This window comes from Taudactylus pleione, unplaced genomic scaffold (genome assembly GCF_031769625.1).
Source record: "Taudactylus pleione unplaced genomic scaffold, aTauple2 ptg001104l, whole genome shotgun sequence".
Classification (NCBI taxonomy): domain Eukaryota; kingdom Metazoa; phylum Chordata; class Amphibia; order Anura; family Myobatrachidae; genus Taudactylus; species Taudactylus pleione.
In genome coordinates, this window is record NW_028285505.1 from 23,384 (window position 1) to 34,100 (window position 10,717).

Here is a 10,717-nt window from a genome sequence, read left to right on the forward strand (position 1 = left end):
GGGCTCAGACGGATCTGTCGATGAAGAAGCAGATAAGACCCTGACCCCTGTGCTAGCTGGTCCAGCTGAAACACCCTGGAGTGGAACCGTCCGAACTGTAGTGCCTCGAAAGCTGCTACCATCTTCCCCAGGAGACGCAGACAAAGAAGCAGGGACACCTTCCTTGTTCTGAGGACCTGCTGAACTAACAACCGTATATCCCGGGCCTTGTCTATTGGAAGAAAAACCTGTTGTGAGGCCGTATCCAAGATCATGCCCAGGAACAGAAGTTTCTGGGACGGATTGAGACTGGATTTCTTGAAGTTGATTATCCAACCATGTTGGATTAGGGTCTGATATGTCAGTAAGGCCTGATTTGATAGAAGAGATACTGATGGAGCCTTGAGTAACAGGTCGTCCAAATAAGGGATTATGTTCACTCCTGATGACCAAAGCAGAGCGATCATGACTGACATGAGTTTGGTGAAGACGCGGGGAGCCGAGGATAACCCGAAACGGCAATGCCCGAAACTGATAATGATCCTTCAATATGGCGAAACACAGAAAAGCCTGGTGAGGTTCCCAAATGGGGACATGGAGATAGGCATCCTTGATATCCATGGATAATAGGAACTCCCCTGGTTCCAAGCTCGCTATGACTGACTGCAGAGACTCCATTTTGAAGCGATAAATCTTCAGATACAGGTTCAAAGACTTGAGGTTTAAGATGGGCCTGACCGAGCCATCTGGTTTTGGTACTACAAACAGGTTCGAGTAAAACCCCAAACCTCTCTGATGCTCCGGAACCGGAACTAGTACAGATGATACTACTAGAGACTGGATAGCCTCCTGTAAAACTTTGGCCTTGCTTGCAGGCATAGGCAGACTTGTGGTGAAGAACCGAGGTGGAGGGGGGACCTCGAAGTCTATTCGGTACCCCAGGGAAATTAGTCTGCGGATCCACGGTTCTGTAGAGGTCTGGTTCCAAACCTGTTGAAAGTTTTGCAGGCGGGCTCCCACTGCAGGAGGTCCCAGGTGGGATGGAAGACAGTCATGCCACCTGCTTTTCCGCTAGTTTAGGCTCTGGTCTACGTACAACAGGGTGTGGACGACCTCTACCTCTGCCACCTCTATGTTGCGTGGGAGCACCTCTGGCTCTACCACGAAAGGAATGTGGCGCACGAAAGGAATGAAACGAAGGTCCACTGTAAGGTCTTCTGGGAGCTGGAGCAACCGACGGGAGTAAGGAAGACTTACCCCCCGTGGCCTGGGATATCCATTTGTCCAGTTCCGGGCCAAACAGCTTATCGCCAGTGAAAGGTAAATCCTCCACCGCACGCTTGGATTCTGCGTCCGCTTGCCAAGCACGCAACCAGAGGGCTCTGTGGCCCGAAATAGCAGAAGCAGATATGCGAGCACTAATATGACTGATATCTTTCGAAGCTTCTCCCAGGTAAATTGCAGCCTCACGGATGTGTTCTGCTAGTAGTCGTAACTCTGCTCTGGAGGTACCAGAGTCCAAACCGGTAATCAACTGGTCAGCCCAGCCGACCACTGCCTTGTTAACCCAAGCGGTAACAAGGGTGGGTCTAAGTTGAGCACCCGCTGCAGTATAAATAGATCTTAGCGTTGTCTCCAATTTACGATCCGAAGGATCTTTTAGTACTGTAGCTCCCGGTACTGGGGGTGCTGTTTTCTTAGAGAGACGGGAGACTGACACATCTACTGGAGGGGGTGTTTCCCACTTTTCCATCATGGATGATGGAAAAGGATAGCTAGACGGAAACCGGCGCGGAATTTGGAACAGTTTATCCGGTTGCTTCCAGGCCACTGAGAGCTGCTGCTGAAGTTGCTGTGAGAACGGAAAAACCGGAGAGCTCTTTGGTTGTTCATGAAATAATTTACACTCCTGGGATGCAGGTATTACAACCTCAGGTAGATTCAGAACTTTTCTGACCGACAAAATTAGAGATTCCACCCCGGGAGAAGTGTACTCTAATTCTTGAGGGGAAGCGTCCTGTAACGCTTCCTCCAATTCCCCTTCTTCTGTTTCCTCCGTAGCGAGGAATTCTTCGTCCGACTCTTCTGATTGGAGAACAGTCGCCAGAGTACGCTTTTGTGTCAGTCTTTGGTAGGAGGAGGAGGGTGCAGGCACCACTGTACCCATAACCTGTACCAGGGTGTCTAGAGACTTGGTTAGCCCCGCCACCCAGGGAGGTTGAGACTTACGTGCCTCAGCTAACTCAGACGGTAAATCCGTCATTACTCCTACCATGTCAGCGGCCCATGGGGGAGCAGGTGCGGCAGTAATAGCCATAGGAGGATCTATAGCTATACAAGCATCACATAACGTGGACCCGGCAGCATGCGGCTTGGATAGTTTGTTGTTACACTTAGAACAGACAAACATCTTTCGAGCCGCTTTTGTTCTGTTTGACATGGATACACACAGTTACCCAGACACAGAGGGACAGAGGTGAAATTAGAAATAGAACAGAAGGCTGGTTTGGGACACAGAGGAAGAGGCACTCCCCACTCTTTCCCACAGCTTAGATTCCCTGCCAAACACCCCAGTGTTACTCACAACCTCTTGCCAGGGATGTAGCCAGGAGAATCAGCCTTCTGTATATACTGCATACAGCCTGTAGTGGAGAGATGCAGTCTTTAAAACAGGTTAAACACGGCAGCCACGCTGTGCACACAGCCGCTGCCGCGTTATCTAGACAGGGAGGCGCTCTATTGAGACAGGGAGCCCGCGCTGTTAGGCTCCGCCCCCTTTCTTTATGCCCTAAGAGCCGGAAAATGGCTACCCCCGTCTGCAGTATCATCTCCCCGCTGAGTAGGAGCCGCTAGCCGCGCTCATCAACGGGGAGAGGGGAGATAGTGTAATTAATTAGCAGCGCTATCTCGCTCTCTGAAACCAGCGCTGGCCGCGGGACGGGGGATGTGCATGTGATTCATACTCACTGCGCTCTTTCTCCGGACGGCTCCCTGTTTCTCCGTTCTGAACAGCACTCACATGAAGGCAGTCTGTGCTGTGTGTGTGTGCGGCAGTAAGGAGCTGTCAGATGCTTTTGGTGAAGCACTGCACACTCCTTCCTGTAACCCAGGAGGTTAACAGGGTGCCAGTAACCCGGACCCCACCTTTATAGAGGTGGCGAAGGGTACTTAAGAAAAAATATGTAAAAGATGTCTTAAAATAAGAAAGAAAAACTAAAAATAAAATATATATGAAATAAAAGAAATAAATTATGTGGCTTGCTGGAGCACAGCAGGTTGTGACCAGCTCCAAGGGCACATTTTCTAAACTGAGGGCTGGTGGGGCATAGAGGGCGAGGAGCTTCACACTTCTAAATTATTTAAAGTGCCAGCTCCAGTTATCCACGCCTCTATACCCCAGCGTAAGCACCTCCTCCAGTGTCCCCTAGTGGATGAAAGAGAAAAGGAGCCTGGACACCCTGAACTGAGTCAGGGACAAACCCTGGCGATCACACCACGAGACATATGCCTTCCGAATAGGTAGTAATGCCTGGAAGATACCTTCTTCCTAGTCCGTAGCAAGGAAGGAAACACGATGGAAGAATCCCTTTGAGTCTCAAGATAGCCATTTCAACAGCCACGCCGTATCTGGGTCAATCTAGAGCCACCATAGAACTTTTTGGCCCTTCCTCTCTAGATTCTTTGTAGAAGACGAGGAAGAAGAGTATTAGGTGAAAAAGGTAAACAAACTGGAACTGCCAAGAAGATGTTAGTGCACCCACTGCACCACCTGCGGATCTCTTGTTCAAGAGCAGAAAAGATGCAGATGATAGTTTGACCTAGACACCAAGATGTCGACTAGAGGAAGACCCCATCGCTGAAACAGCTGTTGCCTGAGAGATGAGCGCTCATTCCCCTGGATGAACGTCCTGACAACTGAGGTAGTCGGCCTCCCAATATACTACACCTGGGATGCAAATCGCTGATATTGCCACTGCAAATTTCTCTGCCCAAAGTTGAATGTGGGTTACCTCCCTCATGACCTCCAGACTTCTGATGCCATGTTTATATATGCCACAGTCGTAGCAATGTGCGACTGCACTCTGACTGTTTGACCCTGTGGCCGGAGGCAGGCCACACGGGGTTAATGGCTGCCACAGCACTGAAAGGGTTAACCCCAGTGCTGTGCCGCCATTTTTAATGGGCGCCAGGCGCCCATTGTAAATGTATACTCTGCGCTACGCGCTGAGTGTTGATAAGTGTGCTTTTAATGTTTTATATGCAGCGGCCAGGACTTGCTGCACTGGGGGAGTGTAGGTAGAGGGTGTCATGGCCGCTGCGGGACAGGGAGAGCCAGATCCCACTGCGACCAGCGCTGAAACAGTTACGGTCCCAGTGAGGACACAGTTTAAAAGCACACTGCACATGGTTTATGATAAACTGTATTAAAATATATATGTATTTCTGTAATGTACTGCAGCTGATCTGCAATGTATTAGTGCATGAAGCAGAGTATATTTAATAGGCTATGCACTATATGGTAAATGTATATTTTGTAGAGAAAATGCACTTATTGAATATATACCTGTATATGACATGACCAGGTATAGGGTGAATAGGGTGACTGGAAGGTCTCTGTGTGAAGGTGTCATATAGCCAAACACTACATGTACAGAACTTACTTTGAAAAGACAATTTGTTGTTAAGAACCTTTTGGATGTCACTGAATAGTGTTAAGGTTGGAAATGCCAAACTGATAAGGAATCAGGATGAATGTCATTTACTATTTCCTGTGACATGTTGTATCAACATTATAGGAGACAGTATAATGTATGATAAATCAGTTTGTGTTGGTGGATTAGGAAGGAGGATATTGAGAGACTCCTTTGAAATGTAATATGATGTTAATTTATGTTTTCTGAGATAGCCTGATTGGCTGGAAGGAGCACAGGGTGGATTTGCCCCCCTGTGATGTTGTGTGTAAGAATGACATAAAAAGAGGGACTGTGAGCCCTGTATGTGTACAACCCTGTAACTTCTATGAGGAAAAGAGCTGCTGATAAGATTCCTGTATGTGGTACATCTTTGGAAATCCTTTGTGGAGAATTGCTGTTTGATTTCTGTGTGATATTCCCCTTCAGACGGAAGGGAGAGTCTTCTTTAAGACATTGAGCAAATAAACACCGTTTGCCTTTACCAATTGCCTCAATCTTGCGACCAACAGAATTGTGCAAAACGCTATTCCGTTCTCCTGCTGTTCTGGGTAAGAGCTCCGTGTCTCCAAGTTCACGCCCTCTGCCAGCTACCGTGCAGGCCTGGTCCATTGCGAGGGATCAGGTGGGAATAGCCGACACCAATCAGGAGGTGTGTCCGCAGTTAATCAAACGCATACGCAGCAGAAGCGGTTCCAGGTTCCAAGGCAGGAGCCTGAGTGTACCTAATAAGCGGTTCCAAACGCCGATGGTAGAGTTTGGTGGTGGCAGCACGTTACACGCCCGCGGCGCAGTGGGCGGAGTCAGTGACAGGTGGTCACTGACGGTGAGTGGGAGTCCAAAAGCGCTAACCCGTGACCAGGGACGGCCTAGGCGAAAGGCGTCCGGTCACAGACCCCTCAACAGAGAATGTGCTAACTGTAGAGCATAGACCCCTGTCCTTAAATGTAGAATGTTATGTGGAGAAACGCTTCAAGCGGAGACCCGTGGCCTTGTACCACCAAAGGAGAGCCTTGGATGCCAATTGTACTCATTGGTGAATGAACAGATTGGAACCCAACCACTTAGAGAGGAGGTCCAATTGGAAAGGCCTTGGAGGGGAACCGCCCTCCAAGGCCTTGGAAGTCTTAACCAACTACCCGAGGAGTCGTATGCACAGGTGCACCGACACTCGCCAATCTGGTAGGATCAGTCTTCTAAAATCATTCCTAGAAATGGAAACCTCTGAGTAGGCTGCAGAAGGGATCTCGGAAAATTCAGGATCCAACCGAGTGTTATGAGGACTGTGTGTTACCAATATGTCTTGTAACAAATGGAGTCTGGAAGAAGCTTTTAGTAAGAGATTGTCCAAATAAAGGATGACAGTCATTTCTTGAATGCAAAGGAGGGTCATCATCACAGCCATGACCTTTGTGAAAACTCGAGGCCGAAGAAAGATTGAAGGGCAAGGCCTGAAATTGAAAGTCTTGCACCGCGAACTGAAAGAACACCTGGAGAGGAGACCAACTGGGGGATGTGGAAATAGGCATTCTTTATGTCCAGGGACACAAGAAAATCATCCTTCTCAAGCCCTGCAAGAACAGATTGAAGAGACTCCCTTTCAACTCGAAAGCAAGGAGATAGGAATGAGATTCTCTAGGTTCAGAATGAGTCTCAACGAACCCTCCGGCTTGGAAACTACAAACAAACTGGAGTAAAATTCCTGACCTCTCTGATGAATTGGAACATGTACCAACACACAAGAAAACAGAAGCCTGTCTATAGCTTCCTGAATAACAATTCACGTGTCCTCGACCACTGGAAAACCAATTGAGAAAAATCGAGGAGGAAGTAGGAACCTCTGACTGACCAGATTGGATCCATTCTACTTTGAAATCTTGAAGACGAGTTCCCACCTTGGGGTCCCCCAGGTGAGAGGGATCTGAGTCATGCAGTGGTCTAGTCGATGGTTTACTGTCCTTTGAGACGAGGACGTTGATGCTCTACCTCTAGAACCACGGGAGAAAGTGTGACCTACTGTGGAACGACCTCTGAAACTGGCTGGAACACTAAATGACCGAAAGGACGGTCCTGGCTGAGGCTTACGAGGAGGCGGGGCAGCTGAGAGGATACAAGTGGCCTTACCTCCAGTAGCCCGAGAGATCCAGTTATCCAGCTGCGCCCCGAAGAGCACCTCCACCTTAAACAGGGAGTGCTTCCACAGTCAATTGGACTCTGCATCAGCTTGCTATAATCGCAGCCAAAAGTCTCTGCGGGTTGTTAGGACCGAGGACCTAGAAGATTACATTCATCCGTAGATGCTTCAACAAGGAAAGCAGCAGACTCACCAATTTGAAGGGAAAATCCTCAGCCGCGAGACCCGCTTTTAAACTCTCAGAAGGCTGCGCAGCCCATGCTACAACTGCCTTTTGACTCAGCAGCTTACAAGCGCAGGGCAAAGAGTCACCCGTCTGAAGAATCCTTTAAAGAAGACGGCTCCTAGCACCGGGAGAATAGTCTTCTTGGACAGATGAGGCACCGAAAATTCCACCGAGGACGGAGTCTCACATAATTTCCTGCTATCTGTAGGAAAGGGATAATGAGATAAAATCTTACTTGAAACTTGGAACTATTTATCCGGGTGCTTTTAAACAGAGGTGAGGATATCATCCAGTTCCTCTGGAGCTGGAAAGTCTTTGTGCATCCTGAAAGTGCTGCAATACCAGGTCAATGCGTGGAGTGGACAGAGCAAGCTCTTCTTCCATCTCCCTGTTCTAATAATTCAACTAATATATGGCCTACAGATAGGGGGCCTATCAGATATTAAACTGATAAGAACAGGTATGGTAGCCTGTCTCTGTCTAGCAGAAACAGGATCCGAGTCCTCAACCTTTACAACCTGGCAGATTGCAATAATGAACGCATCTACACCCTGTGATAATGGTTCCGAGTTTTCTTTTAAAGTCTATTTTTTTTGGTGTGGGAAGAAACTACCCACATACACAGGGAGACCACACAAACTCCACACAGCCAGGGCCAGAGCGGTCACGAGCTCAGCGCTGCAAGACAGCAATGTCCACGCTGCCCCTCTAGAGCAGGCATATCCTCCTCATCCGACCCATCCCACCTAAGGGGTTTCGGAATCAGTCTCTTAGTAGGCACCTGTGTAGATGTGCCCATGGAGGTCCTGGCACGTCATAGCTTTAGTGAGACAGTCTATGGATCTAGCTAGAGAACGAGCCCAATATGATTTGGGGAGGTCATACGCCTAAGATCTGGAAACCTCTTTCTCTGGGAGAAGCTTCCAGCTTTGTAGACAGACGTGACATAACTGAAATAAATTGTCTCTGTAGACTATTGATTGTCACATAACAGGGAACTAGAAGACTGTCCCTGTGTAAATTTCTCTGCACAATGTTGCAGGAAAATAACCTTCTGAGTTGCTCTAGAAGACATAATGTAAACCACACTGACACACACAGAGATGAAAGGAACAGCGTAGGGAAAGACACTGTATAATGTACAGATATAAGGGCATAGAGGACCTTGCCCCCAACAGCGCTGGTATAAAGACCCAAAACGCTGCCCAAACGCAGTAACTAATATAAATAATTACTGTACTGCTGCTCAGCCTAGCCCCACTGTTACTCACAGTGCAAGGAAGGCAACACAGTCTCCACGCTAACAGAGCAGCGTTCAGCAGCAGCTTAATTAAAATGGCCGCCAGCCTCCCTGGAAACGCTGGGGCAGCTGGGAGGCTGATGCAGAACAGAAGTTAGGCTCCGTCTCCCCCGATATGGCGCGCGTTCTGTGCTGTAAACGGGCTGCTAGTAAATACTCCGCCAAACAACCCCTGGCAACCCTGCTACTCAGAGTGCCAGGTCTACTGACCTTACAGCTGCCGGCAGCGGGGAGCCTGGACGAACGCTGCATGCAGCGCGTCCTAGGCAATCCCCAGAGACAGTGGTCTCTAACTCAGGACCTCAGCGCACACCGCAAGCAGCTGCGGCGAGGCCCTCCAGGCAGCTCCAACGACGTAGACAGGCAGGGGCAGAGGCTGCCTGTCCTCCTCTTGCTGATCGCGGATCTGCACTTATTTAAATAGAGACCCCTGGAGACATGCGACCAGCTCCCTTGGGCACAAAATTAGACTGACCTGTAGGGGGGGGTAAGGAGGGGGAGGAGCTAGCTACTACTTAAGATTCTTAAAGTGCCAGCTCTCGGTTATCGCACATCTATACCCCATTGTGCTGAGACTCCAGTGTCCCCTAGTGGATGAAGGAGAAACTATTGATATCACTGAGGACATGAGGCTCTGTGCCTCGTGCCTCTGATGTCGCTGGTTCCCAGGGAATGGATAGGCTACAATCTCATGGCTGCCCACGCTGATTAGGTGACAAGTGACTACAAGCGGTTTCTCACGGGCTGAGTAACCCACCAACGCACACCCATGTCACACCCGCAGCTATTGCACAACAGTTCTGTGTGAGGGATACAGGAGGAGCTATATACAGCATAACCTTTAATTACTCTATTTGTTGGCAGGGTGACATCATTGCAGAAACAGCCCGAAGAGATGAGCCCCACCCAGACGCTGAGGTGTGAGGTCATTCCCAGTACAGGTCCCTGCAGTAATACTTTATAATTAGACATTGGTAAGAAAATCAGGGTTTTATACAGCGCTGTTACACTGTAAGGTATCAGGAAGGTGCAATCAGTGCCTGCAGGTCACCAGCCTCATCTGGTCACAGCACTGGCGCAGTAATCCTGGCATAGATTATCTACACTATGGGAGGGAGACACTAACATCTGATCATACATCCGACTACCCACTGGGGAAGGTGACAAGCCATTGGGGACAGCAACAACAATACAGCCTCCAAAATTACACGGACGTGTAAATATAAACAAGTCACAATTCTGAGGATATTGATGACAGTCATTTCTAATGTGTGAAAATGCAGCAAACACACGGATACAGGACGCTTCCAAAAACACTAACGCAACATAACGCAAATGGCCATCTGCCCACTTGTTACAATGATTTATAGTGTTGAGTGCAACAACATAGGTCTATGTAAAGTTCCCACACGCCATGAGGCAATCAGGGTATACATTACAGGAGAGAGAGTGCACGTTCTAGCCCCCTGCACCTGTCACTACCCATGCAGTTCCTTTTTCCTGCCTGGGGTGTCACTATCTGCTCTGGTGCTTCTAGCACACACAGCTGATGCAACAAACTGCAGAGATACAGACCAGAGTGTGCTAGAAGCACCAGAGCAGACAGCAACACCTCAGGCAGAAAAGAGAAACTGCACAGGTTGTGACAGGTGCAGGGTGCTAGAATTAAAGAATGAACACTAGGAGGGTACAGGTAGGAAAGCATGCTACTCGCAGTCCGTGTCTTTCATTGAATTGCTGGATTTGAGATAATCTACGACTCTCTCCTTTAAGAGTCGTAGATTATCTCAAATCCAGCAATTTGCAGGACCCCAAACAGCATGGGTTTACTGGGGGGAGATCATGTCAGACAAATCTTAATGACTTTTTTTGACTGGGTGACTAAGGAAATAGATAAAGGGGGGGCTATAGATACAGCTTATCTAGACGTTAGTAAGGCTTTTGTTCCATATCGCAGACAAATGATTGATGATCTAGGTAGACTAGAGGAGTGATCAAGAACGTGGCAACCACAGTTTAGTGCCAAAAAATGCACTTGGGTCTCAAAAATCCAAAGGCTAAATATAGTATTAATGGCTCTATACTGGTAACTACTGAGAGGAAAGGGATCTAGGAGTCACTATTTCAGGTGACTTAGAGGCTAAATATAGTATTAATGGCACTATACTGGAAAGTACTGAGGAGGAAAGGGATCTAGGAGTCACTATTTCAGGTGACTTAGAGGCTAAATATAGTATTAATGGCACTATACTGGTAACTACTGAGAGGAAAGGGATCTAGGAGTCACTATTTCAGGTGACTTAGAGGCTAAATATAGTATTAATGGCTCTATACTGGAAAGTACTGAGGAGGAAAGGGATCTAGGAGTCACTATTTCAGGTGACTTA

The 10,717-nt window shown here is 48.3% G+C and overlaps 1 non-coding gene across 1 annotated transcript; it reads right to left on the bottom strand.

Annotated features, from left to right (window-relative positions):
• Window positions 1-7,342: 7,342 nt before the first annotated feature.
• LOC148453729 (U2 spliceosomal RNA) lies at window positions 7,343-7,526 on the bottom strand. Its single transcript, XR_015874876.1, has one exon. It is a non-coding gene; the product is annotated as a U2 spliceosomal RNA (small nuclear RNA).
• Between the last annotated feature and the right edge of the window lie 3,191 nt (window positions 7,527-10,717).